This window comes from Nicotiana sylvestris, chromosome 3 (assembly GCF_000393655.2).
Source record: "Nicotiana sylvestris chromosome 3, ASM39365v2, whole genome shotgun sequence".
NCBI lineage: Eukaryota > Viridiplantae > Streptophyta > Magnoliopsida > Solanales > Solanaceae > Nicotiana > Nicotiana sylvestris.
Genome location: NC_091059.1, coordinates 117,499,151 through 117,521,486, shown reverse-complemented (window position 1 = coordinate 117,521,486; position 22,336 = coordinate 117,499,151). Strand labels below are relative to the sequence as shown.

Genomic DNA, 22,336 nt, shown 5'->3' with positions numbered 1-22,336 from the left:
AGCTTCCAAGTTTTCTTTTATCATCTTGGCGTCAAATCCTTTCGTGCGATTAGGGGTATACATAGGTGGGGTTAGTTCGGATTTTATAATTATCAAATCAAACTAATTGTGTCGGGTTATTAAATCTAAAGACCAAATCAAACCAATAAAACTCGGGCTTTTTAATCTCGAGTTTTCGATTTTTTCGGGGTTTTTTTTCGGTAAAATATTCGTAGAACAAAACATATAATGTATGCTCAAAATACTTCTTTAATCCTAGTAAGATACAACTATATAAAGTATTTTTTAAGAAAATAATAAAAAATATGAGATGTGTCATGACATTATCCTAAAATATTCAACAATAAAGACAATAAAATTATATAATATAAATATTGCTAATTAAAAAAGCCATAATAAAAAGAAACATAATCTAAAAGTACTAAGTCATGCTAAAATAAATAGACTAATAAGGGAGTATTAATTACATGACTAAACGCCAAAGAAAAATAAAAATAGGTTATGTATTTTTATCTAAATTATTGCAAAACAAAAAATAGATATTTAATACATTCCTGTTCGTAATATTGAACTGAATGTCTTTTGTTAGCATTAGTATTGATTTGATTTTGGTTTGGGCTTTTGTTAGCATTATTTAATTTACTAATATTAATAGCTATAAAACTTACTGGAGCATTCAAAAATTCTAAGTCCAACCTTGAAATAATAACTTAAAAGATAAAATTATGAAATTTTTTAAGAAATATTTATAAATTGCATCACAATAAGTATATTTATATATTAAATATATCTAAAATTTCTATATATGTAATGTCTAGTTGGTTTGGTTTCGGTTTGACTTTCTTTAGTTAAAACCAAACCAAACCAATTATAGTCAGGTTTTTTTTCCAACACCAAACCAAATCAAATCAAACCATAGACGGATTTTTTTTTTTCCGATTTGATTCGGATTATCGGGTTGGTACAATTTATCGGTTTTCTTTGTACACCCTTATATACGACCATGTAATAAAAGATATGTAACCAATTAAGTATTTCATTATCCGTGTATTTAATCATTATATAGTTAGTAATAAATAGTGTCTCAAAGCCAAAGCCACTAAAACAAAGATTTTAAGCTCTCAAATTTTGGGGCCCATTTTTATTTATTTATTATAATTATTAATAGTAGTGATGAATCGTGAGCCGGTGTTAACGAGAGGCTGGAGGTTTGGAGACATGCTCTTGAATCTAAAGGTTTCAAGCTGAGTAGGACGAAGACAGAATACCTAGAGTGTAAGTTCAGCGCTGAGCAGGGGAAAGTGGGCGTGGATATGAGGCTTGACTTACAGGTCATCCCAAGTAGAGGCAATTTCAAGTACCTTGGGTCGGTTATCCAGGGGGGAGGGGAGATCGACGAGGATGTCAAACACCGTATTGGGGTAGGATGGATAAAGTGAAGGTTAGCATCTAGAGTCCTACATGACAAGAGAGTGTCACCGATACTCAAAGGTAAGTTCTATAAAGCGGTGGTTAGACCGGCCATGATATACGGGGCTGAGTGTTAACCTATCAAGAACTCACATATCCGGAAGATGAAAGTAGCAGAAATGAGGATGTTAGGTGGATGTGTGGGCACATTATGATGGATAAGATTAGGAATTATGATATTCGGGAGAAGGTGTGCGTGGCTCCCATTGATGACAAGCTGCGGGAAGCGAGGCTCAGATGGTTCAGGCATGTATAGAGGAGGAACTCAGATACCCCGGTAAGGAGGTGTGAGCGGTTGGTTGTGGAGGGCACGAGAAGAGGTAGAGGGCGACCAAAGAAGTATTAGGGAGAGGTGCTTAGGCAGGACATGACGAGGCTTCAGATTTCCGAGGACATGGAACTTGATAGAAAGATGTGAAGGTCGAGTATTAGGGTTGCAGGTTAGGAGATAGTTGAGTCTTGCCTTACTTCGTACCGTTGTGAGACTAATCTGGTAGGGTATTCGTCTAAGATAGCTAGTGGCAATGTCGCGTCTTACTATTTTGCTTTTCAGTGCCAGACCTATTTACTAGCTATTGCTTTGGCTTTGCATCTTTCTTCTGGATTCCATGTTGTTCCTATTTTTCATATGATTTATGTGGTGATACTGATATTGTCTCCTTTTGTCTTTTTGTCTCTTGAGTTGAGGGTCTTTCGGAAACAGCATCTCTACCCCTTCGAGGTAGGGGTAAAGTCTGCGTACACACTACCCTCCCCAAACTCATTAATGGGATTTCACTGGGTCGCATTTATTGTTGTTGTATTAACAGTACGTGGTATAACTAATTTTCTGTTGAATTGTTTAATATCTTAAGGTAAAAATTGGTACAAGATTTTTATAAAAAATGGGAAGAGAACTTTTTAGCCATGTGATTGATCAGCAGTGGAGCATGTAGCCTTAAAGTTGCGGGTCCAACTGAACTATATATTTTTTACATGTAGTATAGATATATATGTGAAAAATAACAAAATTTTGACAAATATTTGATTCTTGAATAGTTACTGTCACTTGGATGCTAAAACGCAGGAAAAAGAAGAAGATAAATTTGGAAGACAACACACTAAAATTATTTTAAATATGTTATGACATTTATGTCTCTGGCCATAATAAATATCAGGTAAAATGGCCGAAGAAGTAATATTAAAATTGAGATTCAAATATTTACCTAAATAAGTAATACCCTTTGTTTCTACATTTTAGACATAACTTACTCCAATTACTTTTTACCAAAAAATCACTATTTCTAAATGTGTTATTAAAGGAACTGAGCCGTCCTGATCAAATTATAAAGGGTGACATTTGTCTCTTTTGATGACAGCGAGCTTCAAATTTATGGTTATTCAAAACGGACAAAGGGATGTAATATTCGTACCCAGAAAAGAAGAAAAGGAAAGATTGAGCATGACTAAACAACAAATCCTTCTATAAAAGAATTGCTATGACAGTGTCAGATAGAATACTGGTCAAATATTCGTAGAAGAATAATTCAAACATTCTCGTAAGCGGATTTAAACATTAAACTTCATAGGTTCCACCACTAAACTTGTATTAACTTCATTTTTTAAAAAAATATATGGGTTCAAAAGTTAATAGTATTTGCTAAAATTTTAATTAGTTTTATATATTTATATTCATTAGTGTTAAATTCACTCATTAAACTTAATTATGTTCCATGCAAAACATAATTTTATGTGAATAAATTCACTAAAATTGTATCAAATAGTCGGTATGACAACTCGGAGAAAATCACACCCCGAAAGCTAGCTATTGAGGTGGGAGAGTTCAAAGACTATATAAACCTTGCAATAGACCATAACACTAAAAATATAATTTGTTCAAGACTAGAGAACCATAAATGTTAAACTCTAAAATTTAAATATTAAAGGGGAGCCTTTGGAGCAGTGGTCAAGTTGTCTTTGTATGACCTATAGGTCACGGGTTCGAGCCGTGGAATCAGCTAGGATAGCATACCTACATTACACCACTTTAGGTGCGGCCCTTCCGCGAATCTTACGTGAATATGGGACTGGCCTTTTACTAAAATTTAAATCTTGAATGTGTGCTTGCATCCACTAGTGCCTGTTGCTTTCTTCTTTCTTTCTTTCATTGTGTGGCGTGGTGTGGCACAGTGACCTAGGCCTAGCCAAGTCAGGCAAAGGAATTTGAGTTTCTATTTCCTTCTTTACGCTGGACTTAACAGAAGATAATGCATGCTAATGGGGGTACAAACTGGTGAACCACATCTCATTCAGTGAATATTCTTCCATATTATTTGCTGCTGCTATGTCTTTTTTTGCTTTTTCCTTCTAGGAAATAGGGCCTTTGTTTTCAAATTTTAGAGGGGAAATTTTTTAACCTATTTCCATTATCGTTTAAGCAAAAACTGTTATTGAAAATGCCCGCTTAAATTGCCTTTGTCCTGAATTAGAGTAAGATCTCCACAAGAGCAAGCTGCTTCCTTTGATGATAAAATTTCACTTTAGGTAAGTAAGCAGTCCAGTATAAATAAAATTTATAAAATATTCATATCTAGCACTTGAGGAGGTCAATCTTAAGCGTTGGAGGCTAGGACGGACACAAAAACTGAAATACATTAAAAGATTATTTTCGTAAAGGAGAGGGGAAAGCTAGTTGACAATTACAGTACGTTTTATTAAGAATTACAACTTTTCCAATTTCTTACTGTATTTTTCCATGTATTAATGAATTAAAGGGAAAGAAAACTGGGGAAAATATGCAACTGAAGAACCACTAATTATTTCTTCAGAACCAACTGAAGAAATTATTAGTTGGAAAGATAATGAAGCTGCGTTGGTGAAAAAAGATTGGGAGGAAGATGAATTCGTGGCAAAATAAAAAATTTCGAAAAAACAATTCCAAGAGGTAACAGATCATTATATTCTAACCTTAATTCTATAGCAAATGATCTATCTAACAAACTCTCAATCAGCTAAATATTGATATATTTGTATACAATTTATTTAAATGGTCCATTACACTCTAAATTGGTCGATTGTCTCACTTAATTATTTGGGATAATCAAACCTTCAACAGGTATTTAGGAAAGGACACATAAGAGCTCTCGTAACATGACAAAACTCGTGATAATTTTGTTGTTCCTTCTGTACTTGTAAATAATGATTCTGGAAATTAGAACGTTAGCTTATAAACGTAAATATAAATAAAACAGAAATTAATTCGAGCCCACTGAATTCACAGTGTTTCCTTAAGGAATTTAATCTCCTCCTAGTACCCAAGGTTATGGATTATTTCCTCCCAGGATAGAACGAATTACACACTGGTGTAGCGGTACTTCAAACCTCAGTGATTTAGCGAATACAAAGTTCGGCAGCAAATCACACTTACGGATGCTTTGTTTGTAGTTTAAAACAATGCAGAACAAGGGAGGAAAACTCATAAGTCGAATGGAAATTCTGAGAGGAAGGAATGCAAATTATAGCCAACGTTGAGTTTTCGGTGAAGAGAAGATCAATAGCTCTCAATTCTGTTTCGGTGTCTCTTCAATAAGCTGCTTGCACCATCTATTTATAGTGCAGTTAGCTGCTAAACACGGACCCGCTGCCACTCATTTAGTGGAGCACTTGGCCATGGTGGACGGAGCACCAGGCTGCTAACTAATGGAGCAATCAATATGGCAATGGTGGCTGGAGCACTACTCATGGTGGAATGAGCACTTGGCACTTGCTCATTAATATTCACGGATTGGAAAACATCCGTTACAAACATGGATAATATTTTGATCCAAAAAATTAATCAATCAATCGATCCAAATCCGAAGCTGAAGCCGTAGCCGTAGCCGAAGCCGAGCCGAGCGAGCGACGACGACGGCGCAAGGCTTGCCTTCTTCTTAATTCTTTAAGAGCTACATGAAGTGCATTTGTATATAAACCCACCAAACTCCTTTTCCTCTACCAATGAGGGACAATGTCTCATTAAAAGGAGAGGAAAACTTAAAATTTTACTCAAAATTTTTATTTCCCTCCATTTCCCATTCACCCTTTTTTTAATACCATTCTATATTAAAAAGAAACTCAACAATCCCCCACATGAATGGGGAATGGCTATATCACGGAAGTATGCATGAAAAACTTGTGTGATTTGCAAGCAAGAATTAATTGCATCTGGATAAGTAGGTTTCCCTTTGAACTTTCCGTAGTGAACTTATGTCGGATATACTCGGTCAATCGGTAGATTTGATATCTTTGAACCGTCGAACTTTAGTGTATACCTAGACAACCATAAGTCACACAATCAATCCCTTAACCGTCTTTGGTTCTCATTGTTGTGTTCGTTTCAGCCATGAACACTGCCTGGTTTCATAAGTGCGTAGAGAATTGGCCTTGCAAAATTCTCCTTGAAGCGGCTAACACTTCACACTTACATAGGTGATTCCTAAACGTGTCATCCCGTAGATACACTATTTGATATACCCTGTATCAAATTTAGAAATCATTAAAAAGCCTTAATGCTTTATCCTTGGTACTGAACATTGTCTCATCACGAGAATGGACTAAAAAAATTTTGTTGACAATGTTGAACCGTCATTAATGACTTTGTTTGATCTCCTTGAACCTAGATCTTGGGATCTCCAGTCTTCTAGGTAGAGTTACCGCCACAATGACTTGTTCTCGGCCATAGTCCCTTCCCCTCGATGATTTCTCAACTACCTCTCTAGTTAGGCCTTTTGTAAGTGGATCCGACACATTATCACTTGACTTTACATAGTCAATCGTGATAATTCCTCTAGAGAGAAGTTGCCTAACGGTTTTATGTCTTCGTCGTATATGACGAGATTTACCGTTATACATAACGCTCCCAGCCCTTCCAATTGCCGCTTGGCTATCACAGTGTATGCATATTGGTGCCAACGGTTTGGGCCAAAATGGAATGTCTTCCAAGAAATTCCGGAGCCATTCAGCTTCTTCACCGGCTTTATCTAAGGCTATGAACTCAACCTTCATTGTAGAGCGGGCAATACATGTTTGTTTGGACGACTTCCAAGATATCGCTCCTCCACCAATAGTGAATACATATCCACTTGTGGACTTCGAATCAGTTGAACCGGTGATCCATTTTGCATCACAATATCCTTCAATCACCGCAGGATATTTACTGTAGTGCAAATCAAAGTTTTGGGTATGTTCTAAGTATCCCAAAACTCGTTTCATTGCCATCCAATGAGATTGACCTGGATTGCTCGTGTATCGACTTAGTTTACTTATAGCACAAGCTATATCTGGTCGTGTACAATTCATGATGTACATTAAGCATCCCAACACACGAGCATAATCCAATTGTGATATGCTTTGGCCTTTATTCTTTGCTAGTGCAAGATTTACGTCAATTGGAGTCTTTGCAACTTTAAAGCCCAAGTGCTTGAATTTTTCAAGTACTGTCTTAATATAATGAGATTGTGACAATGCCAGACCTTGAGGAGTCTTTTGGATCTTAATCCCCAGAATTAAATCCGCAATTCCCAAGTCCTTCATATCAAACTTGCTAGTTAGCATACGCTTAGTAGCATTTATGTTGGCAATGTTATTACTCATTATCAGCATATCATCCACATATAGGCAAACAATGACTATGTGATTTGGAACATTTTTAATGTACACACATTTATCACATTCATTTATCTTAAAACCATTTGACAACATTGTTTGGTCAAATTTCGCATGCCATTGTTTGGGTGCTTGTTTTAGTCCGTAAAGGGACTTAACAAGTCTACATACCTTATTTTCTTTACCTGGAACCACAAACCCTTCAGGTTGTTCCATGTAAATTTCTTCCTCCAACTCTCCATTTAAGAAGGCCGTTTTAACATCCATTTGATGAATTTCAAGACCATACACTGCAGCTAATGCTACTAACATCCGTATGGACGTAATCCTTGTAACTGGGGAGTATGTATCAAAGTAGTCAAGACCTTCTCGTTGTCTATACCCTTTGACAACAAGTCTTGCCTTAAATTTATCAATAGTGCCATCATCTTTCATTTTTCTCTTAAAAATCCATTTAGAACCCAAAGGTTTATTTCCAGGAGGAAGATCAACCAATTCCCATGTATGGTTGTTCAATATGGATTCTATTTCACTATTGACTGCCTCTTTCCAGAACAATGATTCCGAAGAAGACATAGCTTCTTTAAATGTTCGAGGCTCATTTTCCAATAAGAAAGTCACAAAATCTGGTCCAAACGAAGTAGACGTTCTTTGACGTTTACTACGTCTTGGATCCCCCTGATTAAATGTACTTTCTTTTGTTTCTTCCCGAGGTCATTTAGATCCTTCACCAATCGACTCGCATTCCTTTTTATACGGATATATATTTTCAAAGAACTCAGCATTATCTGATTCTATAACCGTATTATTATGAATGTCGGGATTTTCTGATTTATGAACCAGAAATCGATATGCTTTACTATTAGTCGCATATCCTATGAAAACACAATCAACTGTTTTCGGTCATATTTTTACCCTTTTGGGTTTAGGAACTTGCACCTTTGCCAAACACCCCCACACTTTAAAATAATTCAAGTTGGGCTTCCTTCATTTCCATTTTTCATATGGAATGGATTGTGTTTTACTATGGGGTACTCGATTTAGTATTCGGCTGGCTGTAAGAACAGCTTCCCCCCACAAGTTCTATGGCAAACCAGAATTTATAAACAATGCGTTAATCATCTCCTTTAATGAACGATTCTTTCTTTCCGCAATCCCATTGGATTGGGGCGTGTAAGGGGCTGTTGTTTGATGAATAATTCCATATTCTAAACATATTTGTTCAAAAGGAGATTCATATTCACCACCCCTATCACTTCTTATCATTTTGATTTTCTTGTTAAGTTGCGTTTCAACTTCATTTTTGTATTGCTTGAATGCGTCTATTGCTTCATCTTTACTATTAAGTAAGTAAACATAGCAATATCGAGTACTATCGTCAATAAAAGTTATGAAATACTTCTTTCCACCGCGAGATGGTATTGACTTCATGTCACAAATATCTGTGTGAATTAAGTCTAAAGGATTTGAATTCCTTTCAACCGACTTATAAGGATGTTTAACATACTTAGATTCCACACATATTTGACATTTTGATTTTTCGCATTCAAACTTAGGCAATACTTCCAAGTTTATCATTTTTCGCAAGGTTTTATAATTGACATGACCTAAACGTACATGCCATAAATCATTTGACTCAAGTAAGTAAGAAGAAGCTGAAGTTTTATTATTAGTTTCAACAACTATTACATTCAGCTTGAAAAGGCCCTCAGTAAGGTAACCTTTTCCTACAAACATTTCATTCTTACTAATCACTACCTTGTCAGATACAAAAACGCACTTGAAACCGTGCTTTACAAGAAGTCCAGTAGAGACTAAGTTCTTCCTAATCTCGGGAACATGAAGGACGTTGTTCAAAGTCATGACCTTGCCAGAAGTCATCTTGAGAAATATCTTACCGTATCCTTCAATTTTTGCTGTAGCAGCATTTCCCATAGAGAGCGTCTCTTCGGGTCCAGCAGAAGCATATGTAGAAAATGCTTCCCTCACAGCACAAACATGGCGAGTGGCTCCAGAATCAATCCACCACTCCTTTGGGTTTCCTACCAGGTTGCATTCAGAAAGCATGGCGCACAAGTCATCAACATCATCATGCTTTTCTACCATGTTTGCTTGACCCCTTTGCTTGTCTTTCTTCCGAGCACGACACTCCGTAGATTTGTGTCCGGTTTTCCCACAGTTGTAGCAATTTCCACTGAACCGCTTCTTGCTTGGGTTGTATTTCGGACCAGAAGCCTTCTTTCTCTTTTTGTTATCTTCAACAATATTTGCTCCCATTATTGTTGAATTTCCACGGCCTCTCCTTTCAGCAGCTTTATTGTCCTCTTCGATTCTCAATCGAACAATGAGATCTTCAAGGGACATCTCCTTTCGTTTGTGTTTCAAATAATTTTTAAAGTCCTTCCACAATGGAGGCAACTTCTCAATTATTGCTGCTACTTGGAATGCCTCATTGATGACAAGACCTTCAATGAAAATTCCGTTAGTAAAATTACCAAAAATTTTACTTTCAACATTAGCATTTATTTTAAATATACCTTCAGCAAGTAGATCATGAATAATCACTTGTAACTCCTGGACTTGGGTAATAACAGACTTGCTATCTACCATTTTGTAGTCCAAAAATTTTGCAGCGACGAATTTCTTCATCCCGACATCTTCAGTTTTGTATTTCTTTTCAAGCGCATTCCACAATTCTTTTGACGTCTCCACGCCACTGTATACATTATACAGATTATCCTCCAGTCCGCTAAGAATATAATTCCTGCACAAGAAGTCAGAATGCTTCCACGCCTCAATCACGAGAAAGCTATCATTCTCTGGAGTTTCATCTGGAAGATCAGGAACATCTTCCTTGATGAACTTCTGTAGACATAACGTAGTCAAGTAGAAGAACATCTTTTGCTGCCAGCGCTTGAAATCCATCCCGGAAAATTTTCCGGGTTTCTCTGCCGGTGCCAACGCCGGAGTTCGACTTGTCGATGCGTTGGCAGTCATCATCGGAACAGCTTCCCTTATTCTAGAAGCCGGTCAACATGCAATCCGAGTCAAATAAATGCACAAGTAGCAACATTGTACAAATGACACAAACAAACGTTTAATAAACGTTTAAAATTGGAGTGAAAAATCACGTAGATTTTAATCTCCAACAAAACGCCACGAAGGCTTTACTCTCCAAATGGGAGTACACAAAACCACAAAGGTTTTAAGTTTCCAGAATAATAAGAATAACACAAATACAGAAATTAAAATTATTAAATTCCTTAAACTTGTTGTTCCTTCTGTACTTGTAAATAATGATTCTGGAAATTAGAGCGTTAGCTTATAAACGTAAATATAAATAAAACAGAAATTAATTCGAGCCCACTGAATTCACAGTGTTTTCTTAAGGAATTTAATCCCCTCCTAGTACCCAAGAAATGGATTATTTTCTCCCAGGATAGAACGAATTACACACTGGTGTAGCGGTACTTCAAACCCCAGTGTTTCAGCGAATACAAAGTTCGGCAGCAAATCACACTTACGGATGCTTTGTTTGTAGTTTAAAACAATACAGAACAAGGGAGGAAAACTCAGAAGTCGAATGGAAATTCTGAGAGGAAGGAATGCAAATTATAGCCAACGTTGAGTTTTCGGTGAAGAGAAGATCAATAGCTCTCAATTCTGTTTCGGTGTGTCTTCAACAAGCTGCTTGCACCATCTATTTATAGTGCAGTTAGCTGCTAAACACGGACCCGCTGCCACTCATTTAGTGGAGCACTTGGCCATGGTGGACGGAGCACCAGGCTGCTAGCTAATGGAGCAATCAATATGGCAATGGTGGCTGGAGCACTACTCATGGTGGAATGAGCACTTGGCACTTGCTCATTAATATTCACGGATTGAAAAACATCCGTTACAAACACGGATAATATTACGTTAATATTCAAAATAAATTTGGTCCAAAAAATTAATCAATCAATCATTTGACCGAAGCCGAAGCCGTAGTCGAAGCCGAGCGAGCGACGACGACGACGCGAGGCTTGCCTTCTTCTTAACTCTTTAAGAGCTACATGAAGTGCATTTGTATATAAACCCACTAAACTCCTTTTCCTCTACCAATGAGGGACAATGTCTCATTAAAAGGAGAGAGAAACTTAAAATTTTACTCAAAATTTTCATTTCTCTCCATTTCTCATTCACCCTATTTTTAATACTTTTCTATATTAAAAAGAAACTCAACAAATTTAGCATTACAACTAATTAAAATGCCTGTAAGTGAGATTAACATCACCTGCACAAGGGGATGTAAAAAGTATGCAGGTGATGTAAAAAGTAAAAGGTACAATTAACCCTTTAACCTTTGACATAAAACTTTTTTAATACATTATTATAGGATGAAAAGGAAAAAGTAAAAGTTACTTTACTTCCAACTAACTTGTTTTAATACAACTTAAAGTAAACGACAAATATTTCACTTTCTTTTTTTCACCAAATCAAACCCAAATATAGGGAAACAACGAGAACCTTATTAGGACTTTAGGAGGTCTATATATAGACGGGTGTGGTCCAATGCATTGTTAGCCGCGACTGTTTATGTTTAGCTATCTTAAACTGAAAACTAGTAGGTTTCCAGTTTTTTGTGCGTAAATCTCAGAAATAATATAATGTGAAAAATCCAAACAATATTATATTATGCATAAAGAAAAAGGTGTAGATTGTGGCAAGAGTTCAAATCTAATTAGGGGGATGAAGTCTACCCGATAATCAAGAACTAAAAATAATTTACATGTACACTGAATAAATGTTATCAAGTTCAGGGGCAACATGAGTTGTGGTGAAATGGTAAGTAATTCTTCATCTTTAATCAGAGGTTTCGGGTTCGAGCCATGAGTATAAAATTGCTTTTGTCAGAGAATGTTTTACCCCTCAATGTGAGACTTTTCGGCGCGAATCCAAATTTAATCGAACCCCAATGCGAGCACTAATACCGGGTGGGAAAAAAAGAAGAAGAGATATTATGCCTTAAGTCGACCCACTTCAGTGCACAAAAGGGCAGCATCAACAGTGCACAGATGTGCACCATACCAAGCAAGACTAAAGGTGGCTTGTAGTGTTTTGACTTCACAGTCATAACCTCTTCAACTTTGGGGCCACGCGAAAACATTCACACTCAAAGTAGAGAGTAGTAGGGCCTTTCTATTTATCACATATAATGACTTTCCTTTGCCAATTAGTGGAGGACAAAATGATTAGGCTTTGAAGCTGACTGAAATTGGCATGTGAGAGACCCTATCTTAAGTCAAGAAAATTTCCCTAGGCCTAATATTACCTCGGCGAAGATATGGGTATTTTCAAGTTTACATGCACTATTTTGGGGCGTCGCAAACACGATCTAATTTTGCAAAGCTTTTATCTTCTTGGGTTTCTAGCAACCATGAGTGGATTAGATGAGATCTCTCCTCTTGCTCGAGATCATATTCAGAGCCTTACGAATGAAAAGATTTTTTGGTAAATTATTTTCCCCTTAAAAATTTACATAGCGCGAATACGAATTAGTCCGACCTATGGTATGGTATGAAATACCAGATGGATAAACAGGAAAAAAAAACATTTTCTAGCAAAACCAAGAAAATTTTAATCCTCAAATTTGCAAAGCAAGTCAAAATTACGAAAAGAGTAGGAGGTGTCTGAAGGTATAGAGAGATTTCAAATTAGACATATTAAGAAAGCAGAAACCACCCCAAGCTCCACCTTGATTTCGTTGAATAAGATTAGAATAGTCTCCCTAAATTCGTTCTTGAATGATTCATTGATGGAATAAGGCCATCAAGTTCTCCGTTTAATAATGATTTACTCTAAAATACACCTAACTTTTTGATGATTAGATAGGTAAAGAAGGTAATTAAGGCATGCATGTGACTTCAAGTATATTCATAATCACCCATTTTGAAACCTTTTGAAAATTGGGAGTGTGGTAAGAATTTTATCAATGAGAACAAAAAAGGATTTCAAAGGAGACCCCATAAATATCATTGCATTTCATGTTATATCATAAATAAAGTTGCTTTAAAGTGAAGATATATTGGAGTGGAAAATCCCACCTCCATCGGTTTCCAAAGTATATAAATAGACAAGCAAATGATTTACACCTTCTAAAGTATGTATAAATAAAAAGGGATAGAAACTAAATTGAAAGGATATTGGGAATCACTCCAAATTGACATGCTTAGCTAATGGAAAAGGAAAGGCATCACGATGTTCTTATTTTCCTATTTATAATCATTGCCTTCGAGACGTGTATCATCTTTGGGAGGTGATTTTAATTGTCCTTTTGTCCTTCTCAAAATTTACTCAAACAAGTGATTTTTTCTATTAAACAGATGAACTTGAGGATGGATAATTAAGTCTAATAGCATGCATAATGGTAGCATTTTCATAGATGTGGAAAGACATAATTGCTTTAACCACGAGACTCTATAATCAAGTGAGGCTTTTAGCAGCTATAGTTAGTGGAGAACAAAAAGTGTTCACTGGCAATCCATTCAATTGTTTGCATTGCAGGTATACAAGTTCTTTTCCTAGACCGTACTTCAATAAAACTAAAGACTTCTCTGATCTTGTAATAGCACCAGATTTCAGCTTTATGTACAAATCAATAGCAGTTAAAACTTTTAAAAAACACATAATGCCTTAATGCCATCCATCTAATACCTGCAATTTGAAGCAAGGTTGCATGAATTCCAATAAGAAGTCCAACCTAACGAGCAAAACTTCAAAAGAATAATCATGATGTTTACAAAATTTAATTTTGTTCACTTTTTCCTATCGTTTGCATACTTGCCTAAGCGCTAGTCTACTTAATCATCATAAGCTTCATTTCCCACTTTGGCCACTTTATCTGCCCAAGCTTTCAAAGCATATAATCATAAACTCTGCCATTGCAGGTCACTCGTTGAGTTCTTCCCTTCTTTTTTTGGTTCTCCACGACTTGAATACCATCATACTTAGGTTCCTTTGGGATTGGACCAATGTATTCTACTTTCTTATCTATTTGACCATGTTTCACTGTTTTATGGGGATCAGACATGAAGTTGCATAAAGTGGGAACGAGAATTTATCTACAGGTGGAACCAAAGAAAGTATCTGGACACAGTCCGCGCAATGATAAAAGAGAATTGACATGATGAGTACAATGAAAATCTATACGGGATGACCCTGAATGTACATATGCAGCATCCTATTATACTGAACAGAACACTTTTAGGTCATAAACAAACAATAGTAAAGCCTATGAACATATTTTAATTTTAAACATAAAACTAATTCAGTTATCGGTACACAGTAATTACACCTTAGATGCTACCTTAATAATGCTACATAAAGCTCAACTTGATCTCGAAAATACAAAGGAAAAGTAATGCAACGAAACCACCAGGTAGTAAATTGCATTCTTAGTACCACTTTGTTACTTCTGCAATTCAACAAATGTTCAAAAAGAAAAGCAGAAGCACTAGATAGTTGATACCTCTTTTGCCCCTTGCAACATTTAGGTGAGAATGGTTTCAACGTGTCACATGCGAGAGCAAGGGGAAATGAAGAATAAATTGCATAAGATACATGTACCTGCACAAAGATTAAAACTGAATTTTGGTACAAAGAAAATATGTGTAGAACAAAGTGCCTGTCAGTGAAGCATGACTACAGAATACCCTTATACAATTTACCTTTGTATTACTTGATGGATCTGGCAGTCAATGCTAAGAGAACACCAGACTCAATATCAGCCCACAATAGGAGATTTGAAATAAACTGATGGAGTAGTAAACTAAAGAGTTACTGATCTTCTTAAATATCTTTTAAAGGGGTTAAATCATAAATAATTTGCTGTCATTGATCTGAATACCTACATCCTTCTGAACTGGACAAGGGCCTATTCATCAATCTGAATAATTATCACGGATCCCAGCATCACTTACATTTTCCCTGGAACCTAATGACTAACAAACCAGCTTGCAGCATTAAACAAATCTTAAAGAAATGTAAACTTGACTTCTATTTGCAATCAAACAATGAATGATATGCATTAACGAGTGGACTGCCATCTTACTGTTGAAAGAATAAATGCTAATCATGCTTTAGCTAAACTCACGGTTTTACCAGCACACGGAGGTACCATGTCAAAGTGAATCTCAAGATAGAGCATCCATAAGTCTGAGAATTGATGGTAGGGTAAATTGATCTCGCTAGAGTGACTTTATTCTTTGGTCAGCATGCTCCCAGAAATGTACGATTTTGTTGACAAAGCTCCTTTCATAACGATAACTGATGATCAAGAGAGATAACACTATCAGACACTTGAAGAACACATGCACGAAAAAGGATAAGAGGACGGCTAGTTAGCGAGGCAAGACTGCTATGCATATAGCATCAATCCAGTTCAGCAGTCACATACATATGAAGTTTTTAACCCTCTACTTACACAATAAAAACCGCTATAGCGAAAGAGGTTTTTCCCACGAACAAGTGTTCCAGAAATATCATTTCCGAGATTAGAGTGATGAGTTCAGAAAGAGGAATGGTCCAACTAGAAGGCAGGCACCCATCAAAGGAAAATGAGGGTGAATCCTGAGGAATGGTCTGCATCCAAGGAATATTTGACTTCTCCAACCCTAAAAAATACTACATTCCATGAACACCAACAAAAATTCTACACTTTCATGCTGCAAAGCACAGTAAGTTTCACAAACATATACCTAGTAATAGCTCCTGGTGAATACTGAGGAGTAAGTGATCCTAAATATAATATCTTTCTATCGGTCAAGGAACAAGAGTTTGCAACAACACTATCTACATTGTTATAAGCTCAATTTGCAAATGCATGCATTAAGAGAAGCAATTAGAATCGGTTTCACTAGTCACACGTTCCTCTACTTGTGAAAAACAAGCTCCATGTAGCTAGTTCCTCAACATACTGGCAGTGCTTTTGAAACTAGTTCTTTAAAATGAAAGTGTGTACTAGTGAAATACTGATGACAGATGAAACATGAGAACCAATGACCTACATATATGGAATCATCAAGAAAATCACTCCACAAAGTTAAAACTGACTTTATTTTTCGCATAGTAGAGGAGGTGGACTCAATTCTGAACCAAGATCTAAAGCACAAACAATGATCATGACTTTCTTTTAATTTTTTAAGAAACGAAGAGTGCATAAAACTCGGACGGTGATACTCATCAACTTCTCTAATTAATTCATCATCAGAATCTGAGATAACTCTTGCATTATCATCAAAATCAGAGATGATCATAGAGAATCGGGAAAAACACCTCTAAGCTGCATAACAACACGCATCAAACGATTGAATTCATCATCCAACTGCTTCTGTTCGATTTTTATTTTATCCATAGAAAAAGGAAGAGAGTGCACAACTCTTTCTATCTTACCATAGTCAGCCCTCATAGACTCCCTCAAGAATCGAACTGTTGCATCATTCTGTCGAAAGAGGTTTCAAAGCCTAACTTATTCCTATCAATTTCCAATCTTGCCTGGAATGAAGGATCAGCAGAAAACTTTGGTTTCATTTATTTCCAATCAGCCTTCAAAGACTCAAACTTCTTCATAAATCTTTTCATAGAGTTTACTGGTTCCAGTTTCATCAGACATTTTCAAAATAACACACTCAACTATTGCTATGAATCTGTATGTAATGCACAAAGGCTATTTGTAGCCAAAGTTTGCACTTACCTGCTGAAACATTCATTTACTTTCTATTAGTAGCTTTCTCAATGTAAAATAAATGCAAAGAGTTCAGGTCATATATATCTGATGGTTAGATAAAGTAGATGATGCATTTAATAACATAGGTGGTGCATTTAACTTACATATACTACAAAATGAAAAAAAAAAAAAAAAGATATTGACTTAAAGTTTCACTTGTACACTAAGCAGAAATTCAGCCGTACGTGACCGATATCTGCAGTCCTACAGGTGAAACTTTGATCATGGATGTCATACAAAGCATATGGTTGTCTCCCAGTTTTCCAATTGATGAGTTAATCTATTTAACATTTTGGGGGAAATAGGATTGTTAGTAAACATCTCTTTGTTTCAAATCCATTTTCAAGCACATCTTGTGAGGTACATAGGGACTTCTAGTCATGATTTCTACATTTTCTTGAATGAAGCTCACTTAGCACTTTGCAGTAAGGGCTTGCATCTGGACAAAGCTTTAATAGCTTTGTGTGCCCTGTTTGCAACCCCATAAAAGGGTCTAGCTTCTGAAGCCAAGCCATGCCTTACTTAGCAACTCATCCAATGGAAATGGATTTCGGTCACTTGTAGTAACAAGACACATGAATACGGTAAATAGGAACAAGCCACCTTTTGTGCTTGTGTTCTTAAGCTTAAGGATTTGTAGACCGGTCAGGATGAGGCAAATCTTCGTCCTCTGAAGGAAAACTAGGAGATGTCAATTATAATGCTGCAAGATCCTGTACATTTAAAGTAAGAAGCTTCCAATAACCTAACCCCCGTCTAACTTGGATTCTGAACCCCTGTCAATCAAGAAACTGCCTGGACGTCCTTGCAACACATGCTGCTGCAGCTGCCACGTTATGTAGGGGCTTTTTGGTTTCTAATTATTGGGGTTCTATATCATACTGTTAAAAAATTATGCTACCGACTTGATAGTCTAAGAAGTCTCTTTATGCTTTTTGAATAGCTAAAAGTTCTTTATTTTGCTGGTTTCAAAAACAAAAACAAAAATGAGTTCTTTATTTTGTCAAATAGATGAGTTCTCTAAATCAAGTATGTATCAAGAAGACTATGCCACTGAGACTTTATGGGTTTCATTTTACAACCAAAACTGTTGTGATTATGCTTTTCTTGAGCTGAGAGCCTAACTGAAACAGCCTCTCTCCTTCACAAGGTAGGGGTAAGGTCTGCATATACACTACCCTCCCCAGACCCTACTTGTGGGATTACACTAGGTATGTTGTTGTTGTTGTCATTCTACAGCATTGTGGATTATGTTTATTAGGATTTACCCAGACGAACTAAAGTTTTTAGTAATTGTGCCAGCCTTACTACCGCAAACTCTCTTAAGTTTTATCCTTTGTCTTTGGTGCAGGAAGGCCTGAAGCATTTCTGCATGCTGTTGCAAATGAGGACCAACTCAAGCGCTCAAATGATTTCTTGTTTGTTTTCGGATGGTTTTGTCGAACGGAAGAGGTTCTCACTGCTCTGAGGATAGAATTCGTAAGCAGAACGAGATGGAGATATGAAATGGTGGGATATTATCCTAGAGTTCCTCTCTATGGACCTTGCCTAACTAAAGCCCAATTCCATCAGCCCACTTATACCTTGTCTTTTCGCTTTTAATAACATTGCATAAACAATGATTAGTATAATGAAGTTATAGTCCCTCTTTTTTATTTTTTTGGGTAAAACCGTAAAAGACATACTCAAGACGAAAATGTTTCAAATGACTGTGTGAATTAAGATAAAGTTTTGTAACCTAGTGATGAATGTCAGTCTTATGCGTTCAGATGGTGCAACTCGGTTGATTTGACAATTTCTTTAAGTATCCTCACGATATCTTTTAGTGTAGAAACTGAAGTTGTTTAGCCAAAGCCTGACAGTCAATCTCGAGGATGTTGCTCAACATTCCCTAGGATTGAACAGGCTTGTCCTGGCATCAGGACTCGGAAAAAATCAAATAACTTGAACCCAGCAAGTGAAGGAAGAGAGCACAATTGCTTTTGGTGCTTTCCAGGATGGAAGGCAAGGCATCCTAGAACATTCAAGGGGAAGTAGGAGATAGTGAAAGTTGAGGAAGCATATAACGGTCCTTTCATCCTTAGTAAAAATGTGTAGCTAAGTCAGTCAAAAAAACAATTGCGACAAGAGATAAAGTCAAACTACACTTAGTCACATTCACTAATTTTGAGGTACAAAACAATATAAAGAAAATACTTCATGTTCAAATAAATATTACTCCATTCAAGATACACTATTCTGAATTCTCACACCTTCACCCTGATGTAGGTAGAATAAATAATTTAAAACTAGCCAAAGTTATATTACTATCACATTGAAGCCAAAGACATACAGACACAGCCAATTTTCCTAGCGATGGGCCCTCTTCAAAAGTCAAAATCAGATGCATCCATGGAATTGTGTTCTCCTATTCAAGTTGATAACCAGCTTGCAAGAATGTGCAGATAACACAATAGTTTAAAAGGTTTGTACATCAAAGTTTAAGCTTACCGTATATCCATATAGCCTGTACATATTGAGTATAGTAACTTAGTTCCTGACACCACATAATAAGATCGCATCCTACAAGTGTGACAAATACTCCCAACGGGAAGGTCATCCAAGCTACTCAAGAGTTTTGCAGCATTCTCTCCTAGAAGATCCATCACTGCAAGGTAATAAGAGCGACATCTTTAAACTTCAAACAGATAATGAAAGATGTCTTTATGGACGGATACCACCTACATAAGACATAGATAAAGCCAGAAACAGAGATATGACAACTTGGTCTTAAATCTTAAGTGCTTTTCTTCCCTGATCAAGACAACCTTAAACCAGATAAACTACATCCTATATTCGCTACTAAGGGGCTTGTATGCTATTTTATGTTCAAGTTCTCAGCAATGCGATCTTCACTATATATTCAGACAATCAAAATTTGGTTTCAAAATATATTCTATTAACATTACCCTTTTGTAGCACACAATAGTCTAAGATGTTAAGATCTTGATTCTCATTTCTTATCCAAGATGTCTTCAAAATCTTCACAAATTTACACAGTCCTCTAAGAAATAAAAAGGTCTGATCTGGAGGCCAATTTTGATGCAAATTCAACATGAAAATCAAACATGATTAAAGTCTTAAGAACAGAACTTCAGTTCTTTGGCACTCCCGAAAGAAAAGAGAGAATTCAATTCACTTTAGCCTCTGAGCAAGGATACTCCAACAAGAAGAGCCTAACCAGGATTGAAGTTTTCACCAGAAATCTCTCTTTTTTTTTAAAAAAAAGAAAAGAACGTTGTAACAAGATCACATAGGTCCAACATAATCCTCCTGAAAGGCAGCCAAAGATGGGCGAGGATCAATTAGTTAGCTAACGAAGTTGATGTTGAAGTAGAAAGAAGGTTTGCTTAGAAGCAACTACCCTTGAAAAAGTGTGTAACAGCTTATTGATTGAGCGCTCTTGCACTGAAGATGAATGGGCTAAGCGATCTGCTGAAATGGTGGGATGTAAAAATACATCGGTCGGGGAGCGTCCCACCTTAAAGAAAAGCCTCCGCACGAGCGGTGGTAGACGAAGCGGAAGCGAGATGTCAGCTTGAGTAACGCAAACGTCGATGAGAATCCAATGCCCTCGAAGCGCAAGGATTCCTCCGCAAATTCAGGGCCTAAGATCATATCGAAAGGCGTAGCCGATGGACAACAGGTGAATATTCATGTACTACCCCTTGTTGGTCCCGAGGGATGGAGGAGGCTAAGTTAGCTGAAAGATGGTTATCGATTCAAGATATTTAATTGGCATTATGTTGATCACATTATAGAAATTTTCGTAACATCAGAAGAATGGTGTTGAAAGAAAAACTTATTTACTACGGCCATGCAACCTCAGAAAAAGAATCTATATTTACTACATGAACGAAACAGAAATATACACTGACAGATAAAAGAATCTATAAATATGAAATCAAAAAAGAAGAAAGGGAGTAAAAGTGGCTTGACAGTAAACATTCAAAAGTACCACTGAATATCAGTTCCAATGCAAAGAGCACACAAGTAATGAACATGTGAGATTGTACAGCATACAACAGCATACAACTGCATAATGTGCAAAAGCAATGTTAAAAACTTTTCTTATAGTCTTAGTAATGTTAGCATTCCCACGAATCATCAAAACACTTAGTAATTCTAATTAAACATTAATGTAGCGTCTTTCTAACTATCTATATATATCTTCAAACTACCTCTATTACAGTAACCAACTGTATTTTCTTTTCTTATTCCCTGCGCTAATCATAGGGAACCAATCAAAGTGGAAGGAAGAAGTAGAAGGGATAAGGCGAAGAAATTGGGGAGGCGACTGGGGTTGCTGAAGCTCAAAAGTGATTGCTTAATGCAGCTAAAATTCATACTAACTAAATTACGGCCAACCAGTAGTATCCAGAGGCGGATTCAGGATCTAAACTTTATGAGTTCAACCTTTAAGGTTCTTAGCAATGAAATCATAGTATTTTAAACATTATGGATTCAGACCGATCATTCATTGTAATTTTAGTGAATTTTTATACATAAATTATGCTCCTAGTTGAAAGTACTGGGTTCAGATGAAGCCAGCACCACTGCTCTACATCTTCCCCTGGTAGTATCAAGCATATATCTTCTTCTCAAAGAGAATGCATCAAAGAACATTCTAGTCTCTTTACCATGGACATCTACTAGGGCCTAGAAACTTCTTTAATTTAATACTGACAGAAAACAGATTCTACTTCTATATTATGGATAATAATCACATCACATATGAAGAGGTGAAGCATTCAGGGAAAAAACACTTGTAATAATTTCGCTAGCATGAAATGTGAAGGAGAAATTACATTGATAAGCAGAAGAAAACAAATGCAAATCCCAATGGAGGAAATAATACACTACATGATTTCTTTTCATCTGGCCAAGTATTGGTTGATTGAGGTAGCAGGTACCCCTAGTAGAGGTGCCCACAAGCTGAATCAGACACTATGGTTATCAAGGGAAAAAAATGCAAAGATTGAAAAAGGAGAGGGATCAATCAGAAATTACGGCATAGAGTTCTTCAGTAAGGTGTCGGACTCGGACAAGAGTTGAATGCGAACGGAGTGCCCCTGGACAGGAACTGAGCAACACTACGTACGTATCACTCTTTTTCTTTACGGAAAAGGGTCATAAATGCCCATAACCTATCAGAAATGGCTCAAAAATGCCCCTCATCCATCTTTTGGCTCAAAAATGCCACTAATGTTTTTTTTTGGTATCAAAAGTGCCCCTTGAACTAACACACAATAACAGTTGACTATGTGGGGCTTTTGCAAATCCATGTGGCACTCTTTGATTGGTCAACATTAAAAAAATAATTAGACCCAACCCACATATTCTAATAGGGTTCTTCAACTCTTTCTTTTCTCTTCCAGTTCCTTACTTAAATTTTTCTTTTCTTCCTTTCAAGTTTATTAGCACAATTTCATTTTTTGCTGT

General features: G+C 36.5%; 1 long non-coding RNA gene across 6 annotated transcripts; it reads right to left on the bottom strand.

Moving 5' to 3' along the window:
• Positions 1-13,601: 13,601 nt before the first annotated feature.
• LOC104247812 (uncharacterized) lies at positions 13,602-22,023 on the bottom strand. 6 transcript variants are annotated; one of them, XR_716320.2, is made up of 5 exons: positions 21,905-22,020; positions 19,346-19,502; positions 14,799-15,396; positions 14,600-14,697; positions 13,602-13,785 (listed from the first exon to the last, which is right to left on the bottom strand). It is a non-coding gene; the product is annotated as an uncharacterized lncRNA (long non-coding RNA). The 6 variants fall into 6 exon arrangements; XR_716319.2 differs by lacking the exon at positions 13,602-13,785 and adding an exon at positions 21,703-21,829 and having other exon boundaries at positions 14,237-14,697; positions 21,905-22,023; XR_011406159.1 differs by lacking the exon at positions 13,602-13,785 and adding an exon at positions 21,703-21,809 and having other exon boundaries at positions 14,237-14,697; positions 21,905-22,023.
• Between the last annotated feature and the right edge of the window lie 313 nt (positions 22,024-22,336).